Genomic DNA, 14463 nt, shown 5'->3' with positions numbered 1-14463 from the left:
GATCAATACCTCTCTGCTGTCGTCCTGCAGGATCTACAGTCAAGTTATCCTGTGTCCCTGAATTGGGCTGGTTCAAGGATATTCTACTTTTGGCAGCCTCCCCTCCCCTCAAAGCCAAGTCTGGAGCCGTTGCTCCAGCCAGGTGACGGTGCGATCTCCAACAAACACTCAGCCCTTGGTAACAGAAAGCATGGCACCGGAGTTAAGATGCCAATCCTACTGGGTCACTTTCTCTCTTCTGCCACTGCATCCTTGTGAAGATCCTGGCGTGTCAGGGGAAGAGGGACGCTTCCCTTCCCAATCACCCCACCATTTTTAGTGTTCTCAGGAGATAGAGGCTCCCACGGAGAAGGGGAACCAAATGGCAGACAATGGCCCAGATACCCCAATCAGATCTCAGTTTACCCATTTCTCTAGGAATCCTAGGGAATGGATGGCTCTAGGGTAGATAGGAGTGAGATTTAGAGGGATGATATGTAGAGATTAGACCTGGGTGGGGAACCTGTGGCCTTTTTTTTAAGAGGATTTGTTCTGTGAAGTTTGGATTCAGTCAAAGGGCCGCACTTGAGGACGGAGAGGGCCACTTCAGCCCTAGAGGGCTGAAGGTTCCCCACCCCTAGACTAGACCTAGGGACCTCCAGGATAAAGAAACCCCCTCTACCAATATAGGTCAGCACCTCTGCAACTAATGAGCTTAGAGTTACCTAAAGCACTGAGAGATTCAATGACTTGCCCAGGGTCTTACAGTTAGTAAGTATTAGAGACTGAGGCCTCTAATACTGAGGTCTTCCTGGTTCTGTGACCAGTTCTCTATCCACTGTGGCATGATACCTCTTTCTCCAAGAGGCTAGATCTGAGTTGTGAGACCAGAAAACCAATATACAGAGCATAGAGTTTGTTGACATTGGCAAAGCTATTCAAAAGATAAATATTAAGTGTTTATTGTATGCAAGTTGCTATGATGGTTCTGAGAATACTTCAAAAATGAAGCATCACCTGCCTCCAAGGATACCTAACCAGGTGGGGCACACTAAGAGGTCAAGCCACTCTTAAGGAGCTTTATCCCCTGATCATGGAGGCTTTATGGAAAATAGGTATAAGAATAAGCCTGCATATGTTTAGCAAGCCTTTATTGTGATGATCAAAGTGCTTTTGCATACATCATCTCACGACTTGATGTCTCTGCATGGAAAGATTTCTGAACTGGAATCATAGAGTCTGAGAGATGGAAGGTCCTTAGGCTTCCATGTCGTCCACTCTATACCCCAAAGCAATCTCACTATAGAATACCCAGCAAGTGGTCATCCAGCCTCTTCCTAAAGACCTCCCGTGAGGAGGAACCCATTGCCTCCCAAGGCAGCTCATTATGCTTCTGGGCAGCTCTATTAATTAAGAATTTTGTCCTGACACTAAGCCTAATATCTAATTTGCAGCTTCTAACCACGGCTCCTGGCTCTGCCCTCTGGGACCAGAACAATTCTCATCCCTGCCTCATCTGATAGCCCTTCAGATACTTGAAGACAGTGATCATGTCCTTCCTGAGTCTTCTCTTTCTGGGCTAATGACCTGTCAAGATCTCTGAAAACTGGTTTCAGTGTCTTCAGTTGAGAGACTGGGACTCAGTGAGGATATAGGAACTAAGGAAGGGGGATGAGTGCTCCGTGTGTGGGATGGGGACTCACTGAAGACCTGGGGGCTCGATGAAAAGACAGAGGTTCAGGGAGGGAGACAGAGGCTCACTGTGGGAGGTAAGGGCTCAGTATATAGGATGGGGGCTCACTGAGGATCTAGGAGTCCAATGATAGGATGACAGTTGAGGCAGGGGCTCTGATGGTCAGCCATAAAGGTAGGGGCTCAGTGACGGGGGGTGACATACACAACATGTGGGATGGAGGATTAATGAGGGAATAGGATTTCTGCGAGGATTTGGAGCTCCGTGAGGGGATGAGGTCTCAGCAGGATGTATAGGAAGACAGATAAGTCTTCGAGGAGCTGAAGGTTCATTATTTGGTGGCCACAGGCAGATTTGGATGTGGTTTTCTATTCAGTACGCCTTCTTCTTTGAGCATAAACAAATCACGTCTCTCTCCTGGAGTGAGTTGAATGACAAGTGCTGCCTGTGAGTCAGACAGTTATTTCCATCCTACTCAGGGTTGGAGCTTTTGGGGGGAGGGATTGGGATGAAGGATAGAGAATCGGGGAGAATAGAGGCTTCTCAAGGAGAATGAGCATACAGAACGGGGAATAATAGAACTCACATACATAGATGCATGGAGGTTTGCAAAGCCCTTTAATATATTAATCATTTGATCCTCATTACAACCCTTTGAGGTTATCACCATTTTACAGATGAGGAAACTGAAACAGATTAAGTGACTTGCCAAGGGTCACATAGCTACTAAGCATGTGAGGTGGAGTTTGAACTCATATTTTCTTGATCTAGGCACTGTGCTCAATCTCCTACACCAAAATGCCTCTTATCGCAATGAGAGTTTAGTGAAGCATCTAGGGGCTTAAAGAGACTTGTTGGGGAAAGGTGGGGATTAGTGAGGGGAGTAGGGTGAGAGCTCAGTATATGAGCTGGGGACTCAAGGGCCTAAGAGCCCAATGAGGGGATTGAGACTCCAACTCTTTCCTCCTCCCATTCAGGAAAAAAGTCCCAGAGATATTCTGAGGTCTTGGGAGAAATAGAGAGTGTGGAGGAATCATGTCAGTCAGCCACCTTTAGAGTGAAGATGTGGCTCGGGACCAGTCTCTTCTTGTGAGTGAGAGACCTGCCTCTCTTCTTTAGTTCCACAGGCCAGGGTAAAACCATCTTCCCTAGCTTGGGAGTCAGTTTCGAGTATCAGAAATTCCCCTGTACCTCCATCCCCAGCTTAGCTATGTCTCCTCTAGTGAGGGATGGGGTGGGGAGGAGCCTAGCAGGAGTCTGGGGAGGTCCTGTACCTCCCTCCTCTTGACATCCTCCCTCAACAATCTTCGGTGGGCATGCTGGTGACATCCAGAACTGGCATGGGAGTGGGAATGAACTGAGATAAAGACAAGTGGAGAGTGGTAGACTGAGGAAACTGAAGAGATGGGGGAGTAGACTGGGGACACGTGAGGAGGGAGGTTGGAAGCCTGGAGAAGCCCAAAGGACAGTCACCACCCCAGGAAGAGTTAAGAGGCTAGGGTGGGGAGGTCAAATACTGAATATGGAGGTAAGGGACATCATATGTCCAGTCATGGAATCTGTCTGGAGGGAGAGGGAGGGAAAGAGAAGGCTTGAGAAGCATGCTTCTGGAGACCCAGGTCACCAGCCTCCCTGAGGTATCCCACATGAGCCAGAGAGGAATACACACATCCCAGCCTTCTTTAATTCTCTCACTGTGGCTGTCATCCCAGGGTGATCTGGGACTCTTCCATCCAAGGAAGGTAATACTGTTGCCTCTTGGGTAGGTTCAGAGTGAAGTGTGTTTCCTTTGCTCAAAAACTACCCTGCCCAAGCCACAAGGTGGTGGGAGAGGGGGCTCCACAGGTAAGTTTCTCATGTAACTAAATCTGGGGCTTCTTCTCCTACCACTTCTGGTTCTCTGATTTTTGTCTCTTTCCCTCTTCATTGTTTACCCCCCACCTCCTTTGACCATGGAACTCCCCCTTCCCTTTATTCACTAGGGCTCTCAGTCAAGATTAGATTCAGGGATGGACCTAGGGATTGCTGGAGAGGGGGAGGGTGTTCTGGAGGGAATTCAGGGGGAATCTTAGGAGATGGAGATTTGGGTCCCTTAAATCATGGGGTAGGTGAATTAGATGGTCTCTAAGGTCCTTTGAAGTTCTAATATTCTCTATTTAAAAGTCCTTTCAGCTTAGACATTCTATGTTCTAAGGTTCAAGGTCATTCCCAATTCCAACATTTTAAAACTCTAAGATTCCAATTTTTTAGATTCTAAGACTCCCTCCATCCTCCACCTGCCTCGGGCTGCACTTCTTGGGCAAGCTATCTATCTGTAACTGAGTGGGGAATGAGGATCTCAGGTCACTGACCTACTACTATGTAATAATAATAATCTCTCCATCCTGTGTGTAATCTATCCTTGCTTTCTCCATTCCCAGAGGACGAGGAGGTATTTCAATAATACTAGCTAGTATTTATACAGAGACTTAACATTTGCAAAATACTTTAGAAATATTATCTCATTTGATCCTCACAACATCCCTGAGAGGCAAATGCTATTATTATTCCCATTTTATAGTTGAGGAAACCAAGGCAGACAGAAGGTAAGTGACATGCCCAGGATCACACAGATGGTGTCTGAGGTTGTATTTGAACTCTGTTCTTCCTAACTGCAGACCTAGCTACACTCTCAGCCATGCCCCTTTGTTGTTGGTAGGTAGTGTCTGACTCTTCATGACCCCATTTGGGGTTCTCTTGGCAGAGATACTAGATTGGTTTGCCATTTACTTCTCCAGCTCATTTGACAGATGAGGAAACTGAGGCAAACAGGGTGAAGTGACTTGCCCAGGGTCATGCAGCCTGAGGTCAGATTTGCACTGACTCCAGGAAGAGGAGTCTTCCTGACTCCAGGCGGAGCACTCTATCCACTGCACCACCTAGCTGCCCCTCACTGTGCCCCCTACCTGCTGCTGCTGCTGCTGCACCCTCCTCCTCCTCTTCCTTCTCCTCCCTTTTAGCTGTAGCCTCAGTAGCCTCTGACTTCATGCATGCCTGCTACTGCTTCCTACTTTCTAAAATACTTTCCCATTCATTAACTCATTTAGTTCCGAAGTGACCCAGTGAAGGAGGCATGACAGCAGGGTTATCCCCATTTTACAAATAAGGAAAAATCCCAAGTTAGCTCAGTGAGAGGCAGGGCAGGGACCCAGACTTTTTCTTTTTTCGGTTCCTTTAAAATGTCTTACTTATGTTATTTTCTTTTTTTCTGATGATTCCCCCTCCCCCACAATGGAACTTTCCCTTCCTCCAGGTATGGCCTGACCAGGGCAGGACAGCCATCTCCCTCATTCTGGATACTCCACATTTTTTAATACAGCCTGAGATCAAATCGTCTTTGCAGTCTGCCATGTCACACTATCAAGCTTGAAGTTCACTAAAACCCCCAGATCTTCTTCTATTAAAAAAAAAACTTATTGTTATCTCGTGTTTTTATTAAGATAAGGCACAGGGCAGCTAGGTGGCGCCATAGTGCACAGAGCCCCAGGTCTGGAGTCAGGAAGACTCATCAACCTGAGTTCAAAACTGGCCTCAGACTCTTACTAGCTGTGTGACCCCGGGCAAGTCACTTGACCCTGTTTGCCTCAGTTTCCTCATTTGTAAAATGAGCTGGAGAAGGAAATGGCAAACCACTTCAGTGGTTTTGGGAAGAAAACCCCAAATGGGATCACAGGAAGAGTGGGACACTACTGAAATGAAAGATCAGACACTGTAGTAAGCACTGGAGGGACAGAGAAAGGTCAAAGACAGAGCCTGCTCTTAAGGAGCTCACAGTCCAAGGGGGAAGACAACATGCAAACAGGTGATAGACAAGATAAATAGGAAAGGATGAACAGGGAAGGTACTAGAAGTAAGAGGGATTAAGAGGGCTTCCTGCAGAAAGTGGGATTTTAGCTGGGACATCTCTTATAATAAAGAACAAAAAAAAAAAGGTGGAGAGGCACAGTCTAGGAAAACACACCAATATATCAAAAAAGTCTACTGTTCCATACCCATAATCCTACTCCCCTGTAAAGAAAAGTTCCCTTCTCATATCTCTTCTTGGGGACCCAAAATCGATTATTATCATTTAGTTATTCTTTCCCTGAACATTATTAGAGTCACAATGTTTATTGTTCCCTTGGTCTTTTTGTTTTTTTGTATGAATTGTCATTTAGTTCATCCTACAGGGACACACATAGCCCTTATGCTTGGTTGTGTGTTACCTCCAGGATAAGATCTTAGAGGGGGGCTCTCATACACCATCTTTTTTATTGATGTTGTTTTTGGAGGCAATTGGGGTTAAATGATTTACCCAAAGTCACAGTTAGTAAGTGCCTGAGGTCACATTTGAACTCAGGTCCTCCTGACTCCAGGGCAAGTGCTCTATCCACAGTGCCACCTAGCTGCCCTTTCTCATACACAATCTAACAGTCAAGTGGTTAGACATTAGAAACATATGATTTTATCGATGAAAACAATACTGAATGAACCGCATTATCATCAGCTTTGCCATTGTACCCTGAGGACCACTGGGACTTCTAGCTGAAACCTGCTATATGTTGTCTCTCCGTTAAAATGTGATCTTCTTGAGAGCAAGGACCATTTGTATTTCCAACAAATTTCCTGAATACTCAGCACATAGCGATCAAGTAATAAATGTTTTTTTCATTTATTCGCTGCCGGGCCCACCCAGAGGAACCCTGACAACCTCCATATCTGGCTTATGTCTCCCACAGAATCTATTTGGCTCATGTCTCCACCTGGGGAAACCTGAGTACTGTCAGCATTTGCTTCTTTTTGCTCTCCCCATAGAAGCCTAATCTCCTCTGCAAAGGCTCATGCTAATGAGACACTGAACAGAAGACAGGTTTTACTTAACTCAACAAAAAACACACAATAGGCTCAAGGGAAAATTTTCATTCCCTTTCCAGAAAGTATCAAGTAACTGGCTCTCCCTTTTGATCCCACCTTCGGAGGAGGCCTCACCCACTATAGCAGCTGATGGGGCAGTGGACAGAGACCAGAGTCTGGGAGACCTGAGTTTAAATTGGGCTTCAGATGCTTACTAGCTGTGGGACCCTGGCAAGTCACTTAACTGCCATCTGCCTCAGTTTCCTCATCTGTAGAACAGGGATAATAGTGTTGTTGTAAGAACCAAATGAGATGTGATTTGTTGAAAGAACTCAGCATATAATAGGTGCTACAGAAATGCTTATTCCCTCCCTCAGCAGGGAGTCTGCATGATTCACATGTCCAGTGAATGGATGGATCTTCATCGCTGTCCCAGTGCTCATGGCTCTTTGCTGCCCTGATGTCTCTAGTACCAGCAAGGGCAAGGTTCCCCCATTGGCTCCTCCCACCTTTCAGCATCTCCACTTGGTCCATGAAGGTCCCTCCTGGGCACATGTCATTCCCTAGAGGGACCTTCTGGACATCAGTTCTCTGGCCAGTCAGAGCTGTAAGCAGTCCAGGGAGCCCTCTCCAGAGGCCTTACTGGAAAGAGGACTCCAGGCCAGTCACATAACCTCCTTAAGCCTTGATTTCCTCATCTAGAAAGTTGTTTGTCCTTCATTCTTGAAGAGGACCATGACATCAGGGAGGTGATACCATGACATGCAGGTGAATTGGATCATAGTGAGGCAGGGCTGTGCAAAGTCACCACCTCACTCTCTCCTCCGGAGCCTTCTGGGTCCAGTGGCCAGATATAGATCAGAACAACCGGAGATGGCCCTGGATGCGGTGGGAGACCTTGACCTTTTTAAGCTAATGTCTTTAATGGGTCTCAGTTTGCCTGAGGCAATGTCCATTCAGTGATTAAGGCTAGGTAAGAAATGAGGCCGAGAATGGCCTCTTTATTTACCTAGTCAAAAAAAAAAAATCAATCTGGGAGGGGAAGACCATTAGGGTTTCTAGAAAGTGGGGTTAAGGAGAGCGGCCATCACATGGGGCATCTATGAAAAGCAAAGGAGGTTATGTCTGTAAAACTTTCAAACCCGATGTATATTTGAGCTATTATTATCTCTTCATAATTTTCGATATGGTTCATATGGCAATACTCTGTGGCCAAGGCACTCTCTTGCCATTATTCTTTGATATTTAATATTCTAACCACTATTGTCCAGCTAGATCCGATAACTGCCCCCACATCTTGCCAGAGGTCACCCTGTCTCAATACACCTAGCCAGTCTGCTCAGCCTTAGAATCGAAGATTCTCTGCCTCCAAGATTTTAATATGATAAATCCAGGGCTCCTGCCACATTTCCCATCTAACTGTAACAATGATCAACTGGGAAAGACTTGGCTACTCTGATCAATACAATGACCCAAGCCAATTCCGAAGGAATCATGATGAAAAATGTTCGCCGCCGCCAGAGGGAGAACTGACAAAATCTGAGTACACACTGAAGCATAGTTTTTTATTTTCTTTATGTTTCTTGCTTCTTACTGGTTTTTTTTTGGGGGGGGGCAACATGGCTAATATGGAAATATATTTTTCATGACTGTACATGTATAATTGATATATTGCTTTTCCTTCTCAGTTAAAATAAATATTTTTTAAAAGAAACACAAAGGGGGCAGCTAGGTGGTGCAGTGGATAAAGCACCAGCCATGGAGTTGGGAGGACCTGAGTTCCAATGTGACCTCAGACACATAACACTTACTAGCTATGTGTCCCTGGGCAAGTCACTTAAATCCAATTGCCTCACCAAAAATAAATAAATAAATAAATAAAAGTAAAGAAAAGCTGTTTTAAAAACCCAGATTTCTTATCAAGTACCCTGTAAGTGGGGGGTCAGAAGTCAGGAGTGGAGGCTCCAGCACTGAGGTCTTCTTGAAGGTCCCTCCCTCCCCCTATCTGTCCCCTCCCTGCTCCCTGGTCAGGAAGAGCTTCTAGGTGAGATCTCAGCACTAGCAGAGCTGACTTTAATAATTTAGCAGATGCAGACAAATATAGCAATCCTGAAAATAAGCCGGCAAGGATGCTAACCTCCTTCTCCCCTTTCCTCGATGGACACCCTTCAGGCTCTCATCTCTGCTTCTCCCCCTCACACCTCAGATGCACACAGACCTGAACTGCACACACACACTGAGAAGGGGGGGGGGACAGACATACAAACCTGTACATCTGGATGTACACAAATGCACACAAGCTTGGATGCAAATGCATGTGTACACATACATGCAAACTCACATCTATGTGCATGGGAGTCCTACGGAGGGCACACACACACACCATCATCCTCATGTACACATGACCCAATCAGTCAGAACCAGTTTATCCCCCCACCAACAGGCCTCCAACTCAGCCTCTATGAAACTTACACCACCCAGGAAGCCTGCCATGAATGTACACCAGAGAGGAGGGAGAGAGGAGACAGGGCCCTGGTCTGTGTTTGCTGGGCTTCAGACACATGCAAACATGTGTGCACATACACACCCCCATGTCATATGTGCAAACACATGTATGCAGACACATAAAGTACATGTATGTATATATAAGCACATTGCGTACATTCCTGGCACATAGCAGGGTCCTAGGATTATAGATACAGACCTAGAAAGTAATTTAGAGGCCACTTACTTTAAATATCTCATTTTATAGATGAGGAAACTGAGGCCCAGAAAGGTTGAGGAATAGACCCTTAATAAATACTTTTCGATTGATTATTTGAGCCCGAAGCAGGGACACAGAAATGTTCACAAGGGCCTGAAGGCTGATATTTCTAGATCAAGTAAACCCCCTACGCTGAGGCTGAATGAGCCTACAGAGGCCATCCCAAAGAACTTGGAGCTCCTCTGGAAACTTCTAGAAACTTCAAGGACAAGGTGACTCATTCCTTGGGCCTCTGGGAATAATGCACTTCCTGGACGCTTCAGGCCAGGTGGTGGTGGCTCAGCTCAGAAAGGACTGTTGCTTTAGAATGATATAATAGACCCAGAGTAGTCCTTTGGTATTGGCCGGCCCCTTCTCATGACAGCAGAAAAGGGTGGGATGCTGCATCTGATAATGAAGAGGTTTCCAACTGTCAACCCTCTTTGGCTGCAGCTTTCTAGCTGATAAGATGTGATTTCAGCGAGAAACGGAAGATGATCCTTCTCTACAGTAATGTGAATGAGGAGAATTGGAAAGAAAGCCAAACCCAGAGCAACTATGTTCCCCTGTTTTACTTAACTGTTGTTTCTTTGTTACAAGGGAGGGTTCAGTGTGTGTGTGTGTGTGTGTGTGTGTGTGTGTGTGTGTGTGTGTGTGTGTTTCATAATAACAATAATAATATTAGCTAGCACTTTACAAACATTATCTCATTTGATCCTGACAATGACCCTGGGAAGTAGATGTTATTATTATACCCATTTTCCGGGTCAAGAAATAGGCAGACATTAAATGACTTGTCCAGGATCACACAACCAGCAAGAGTTTGAAACAAGCTTCAAACTTAATTCTTCCTTACTCCAGGTCCGGCACTCTATTCACTGTACCACCTAGATCCTTGTTTGAAAGAAGAGAGAAGTGGCAGGGAGAAGGGGGTATATTCTGAAAAAAATGTGATTCAAAACCAGAAAGTATCAAAATAAATCAGATTTTTAAAAAAGAAGGGAGTTGGGCTAAGTGGTCTCCAGGGACCCTTCCAGACCTGACATTCCAAGATTCTATGATTTTCAGAACAACCAGGCAAATCCATTAAACTCTGTTTATTTTCCAGATCTTTAAAATCCATGTTTACACTCCAAAGTCAACAGTACTCATTTGTTTGAACTAAAGCTGACCTGACTCCAGCAGCCATTAATGTCTCTCAATGAAAGATCACATATTTGTTTTTTCATCATATTAGAATATCATCCTTCCTTTGTTTCTGAGCAAGGACCCAGGATGAGTCAATGAATTCCTCCGTCATCAGTAGAGGACTAGATCTTTCATAAAACTCTTCCATATCCTACAGTTTGGTCTTCCATAAACTGCCAAGTGAGGGTCCTCCAGAATGAAGCCATCCTCCCCTCACCCACACATGACCTCGGCCATAGGGCCGAGGCTACAGGTGTTCTGTGTGACAGCTATTATCCTCCTATTATCCTCCTATTATCCTGTTCTTTCTCCAGAATTCACTCATCTCTGCCTGGGGCACCACCATTCACCAGGTCTCACCTGTTAGAAAACCCTGAGGCTATCATAAACTCTGCCCTTTCCTTCATCTCTCACATCCAATGAATTAGCCAGATGCTGCCCATCTCTAACCTGTAATCTCTTCCGTCTTATCTCCTCCTTTCTTCCCACAATCACCTCTGGTCCTGGCCTTTCATTCCCACTCAGCTGCACTATCACAACAGCCACCCCACCTCCAGTCTTTCCTCTATCCCATCCATCCTTTACACAGCTACCAGGACATTTTTCACATTATTCTGATTCTGGGAGGATCTCAGAGGACATCATCTAATCCAACTCCCTCATTTTACAAATCCAGAAACTGAGGCCCAGAAGTGGACTAAGGCCCAGAAGACTTACCTAATGTCATGCAGGCATTAGTGGCAAAGATGGGATTTGAACCCAGGTCCTCTGAATCCCTGGGCAATTAGGTAGCACAGAGGATAGAGTATGAGGCCTGGAGTTAGGAAGACCTGAGTTCAAATGCAGCCTCAGATACTTACTAGCTGTGTGACCCTGGGCAAGTCACTTAACCCTGTCTGCCTCAGTTTCCTCATCTGCAAAATGAGCTGGAGAAGGAAATGACAAACCACTCCAGAATCGCTGCCAAGAAAACCCCAAATGGGGTCAGGAAGAATTGGGGCACAATTGAATTGAACAACTTCTGAGTCCAGATCCAGTACTCTTTCCCTCATACCATGCCTACTTCTTATCTTCCCACAGCATTCCTCTGTACAAAACCCTCCAGTAGCTCCCTAGTCCCCTTGAATAATGTTCACCCTCCTCAGTGTAGTGTTTAAGGCCTTCCATGGCACAGCACTCCCCTCCAACACTCTAATCTCTAGCCAAACCGGAAGACTCACTCTCCTTTGTACCTCCCCTGTGCTGCTCAATCTCCATTACCTAGTCTACACTGCTCTTTGTCCCTGGCATGGCCCTCCCCTCCCCTTGGCAGTAGCTATCCTAGCCAATTCTTAAAGCCTAACTTAAATGCCACCTCCTCCATGCAGCCTGCCCAGATTTCCTCTAGTCATTAATGATCTTTGCCCTCTGGATGTCACTGAGCATGCCATTTGCACTTTTTTAAATTGTGGTTTCCTGTATTTGGGTCTTATCCTTCTACTAGCCAGATAAGAGAAAACAGCATGGTACAGTGAGAAAATTGCTGGATTTGGAGTCAGAGACCATGGGTTCAAATTCCAGTGATACCTGTGTGATTTTGAACAAGTAAGTCACTTTGACTTCTCCAGGCCTCAGTTTCTTCATCTGTAAAATGTGGGAGTTGGAGCAGGTGACCTCTGAGTCATCTCTCTGAGATTTCCTTTCCCTTCCTCCCTCCCCCCCTCCTATCTCTGGGACAGTATGGTTCTATGATGCTATAGTTTGTCTCATCTCAACTTTGGTTCTCCTCTAGCACCTAGTTAGTACAATGCTCTTTGCACACAGTAGGTGCTTCTCTCTTGCTTCTGGTGCATGACTAGTTCTCACCATATGTTCATTGGTTTCATACTGCTGTTAAATACAGATGCTTGCGGCAGGCTGCTCTATGTAATAGTTATACCCCACTGTGTCAGTCAGAATGTCTGAGTCTCTGTTAGCTTGTGAGGACCCAAAGGCAGAAACCTCATTTGTAAAGTGCCAGCACCAAACTGGGCTTTCTGATACCCCCCCCCCGTCCTTCCTTCTCCAGCCTCTCATCCCTATTTTTTGAATTGATGCCTTAAAAAATCAGTCATTTCCTAAAGAACTCTCCCACCCCACCCATTAAAGCCTAGCTCTTATAGCAAAGGAAGATAGTGAAGCAAAATCTCAGAAAAAAAGTAACCAAGTCCAAGAATCGATACTACGCCCCACCCCTGCAGCCCCTCGGCTCTACCAAGAAGAGAGAGGCGTGTTATAGTCTCTGGTTTTCCTGGAGCAAGATTGTTCATTGCAATTAACCTGAGGTTAGCTGTCTTTAAGTGGCATTTCCATTTACATTATCATAGCATTGTACACCAATGAAATCATCTTGTCTGATCCAATCTTTATATTTATCCGCTTGGTCTGACTTTCTTCGCTTTGCATTACTGGTCTCCCAGTAGTTTCTTCCAAATTCCTCCAAAGGCCCTCCAAAATTTCCCCAAATTCCTCATTTCTTTTTTTTAAGTTAGAGTTTTCATCCACAAAATGACTAATACAGAAAGGTTTTACATGATTGCACACTTATAACCTATATCAGATTGTTTACCGTCTCAGGGAGGGGGGAAGAAAGGAAGGGAGGGATACAGTTTGGAACTCAAAACTTAGAAAAACAACAACAAATGTTAAAAATCGGTTTTATATGTAATTGAGGGAAAGTAAAATATTATTTAAATAAAAAATAGTCATCATTTCTTACAGGGCAATAACATTTTATACATTCATATACCACAATGTCTTCAGCCAGTCTCCAGTGGAAGAAGCAATGTAATGTAGTAGATAATAGCTCCAGCTCTGGAATGAGAAGACCTGGGCTCAAATTCCTCTTCTGATGCTTAATTGTGTGACCTTGGGCAAGTCTCAGTTTCTCTGGGCCTCAGATCCTTCCTTTGTAAAATTAAGGGGTTCAGCTAGAAAGTCCACGAGGTTCCTTCTAGGTTTAGGATTCTCAATATTTTATTTTTTTTTTTTGGTTGGGTAATGGGGGTTAAGTGACTTGCCCAGGGTCACACAGCTAGTAAGTGTTATGTGTCTGAGTCCGGATTTGAACTCGGGTCCTCCTGAATCCAGGGCCGGTGCTCTATCCACTGCGCCACCTATCTGCCTGTAGGATTCTCAATTAATGGGCACCTACTTTGTTTCCAGTTGGTTGGGGTTTGTTTGTTGCTATCACAAAGAATGTAGCTACGAATAGTTTCTTCTATGTGGCATCTTTATTTCTGTCACTGACCTTCTTGAGTCATATTGCCAGTAATGGGATTTGGGGATCAAAGTGTAGGACCAGTTTTGTGACTTTTCTTAAATACTGCTTTCCAGAATGATTGGAATAATTCTATAGTGTACCTATCTTTCCACAGCCCCTCCAACAACTGTTTCTTCAGGTCTCTTCTTCAAAAGCCAGGCATAGCTCGGGGTTTCTACCCTGACTTAATTCTCTACATATTTTAGAAATGAGGCCCTTATCAGAGAGACTGGCTGTAAAAATTCTTTCCCAATTTTCTACCTTCCTTCTAATCTTAGTTGCATTGACTTTGTTTGTGCAAAAACTTTTCAATTTAATGTAATCAAAATCATCTATTTTGCATTTTGTAATGTTCTCTATCTCCTGTTTGGTGATGAATTCTTCTGTTCTCCGTAGATCTGACAGGTAAAATATTCCTTGCTCTCCCAGTTTGCTTATAGTATCAGCCTTTATATCTAAATCATGTACCCATTTTGACTTTATTTTGGTATATGGTGTGAGATTTTGGTCTACACCTAGTTTCTGCCATACTCTTTTCCAGTTTTCCCAGCAGTTTTTTTCAAAGAGTGGGTTCTTATCCCAGAAGCTTTGGGTTTATCAAATAATAGATTACTATAGTCATTGATTACTGTGTCTTGCATATTTAGCCTATTCCACTGATCCACTACTCTATTTCTTAGCCAGTATCAAGCAGTTTTGATGATTGCT

General features: G+C 44.7%; 1 pseudogene; it reads right to left on the bottom strand.

The window, feature by feature from the left end:
• Window positions 1–83: 83 nt before the first annotated feature.
• The window catches only part of LOC114045062, a 35015-nt pseudogene continuing 20635 nt past the window's right edge, over window positions 84–14463 (bottom strand).

Source organism: Vombatus ursinus, unplaced genomic scaffold, assembly GCF_900497805.2.
Source record: "Vombatus ursinus unplaced genomic scaffold, bare-nosed wombat genome assembly UNPS02014777.1, whole genome shotgun sequence".
Taxonomy (NCBI): domain Eukaryota; kingdom Metazoa; phylum Chordata; class Mammalia; order Diprotodontia; family Vombatidae; genus Vombatus; species Vombatus ursinus.
Note: the sequence above shows the minus strand (reverse complement) of the source record. Positions and strands in the feature narration are given on the sequence as shown.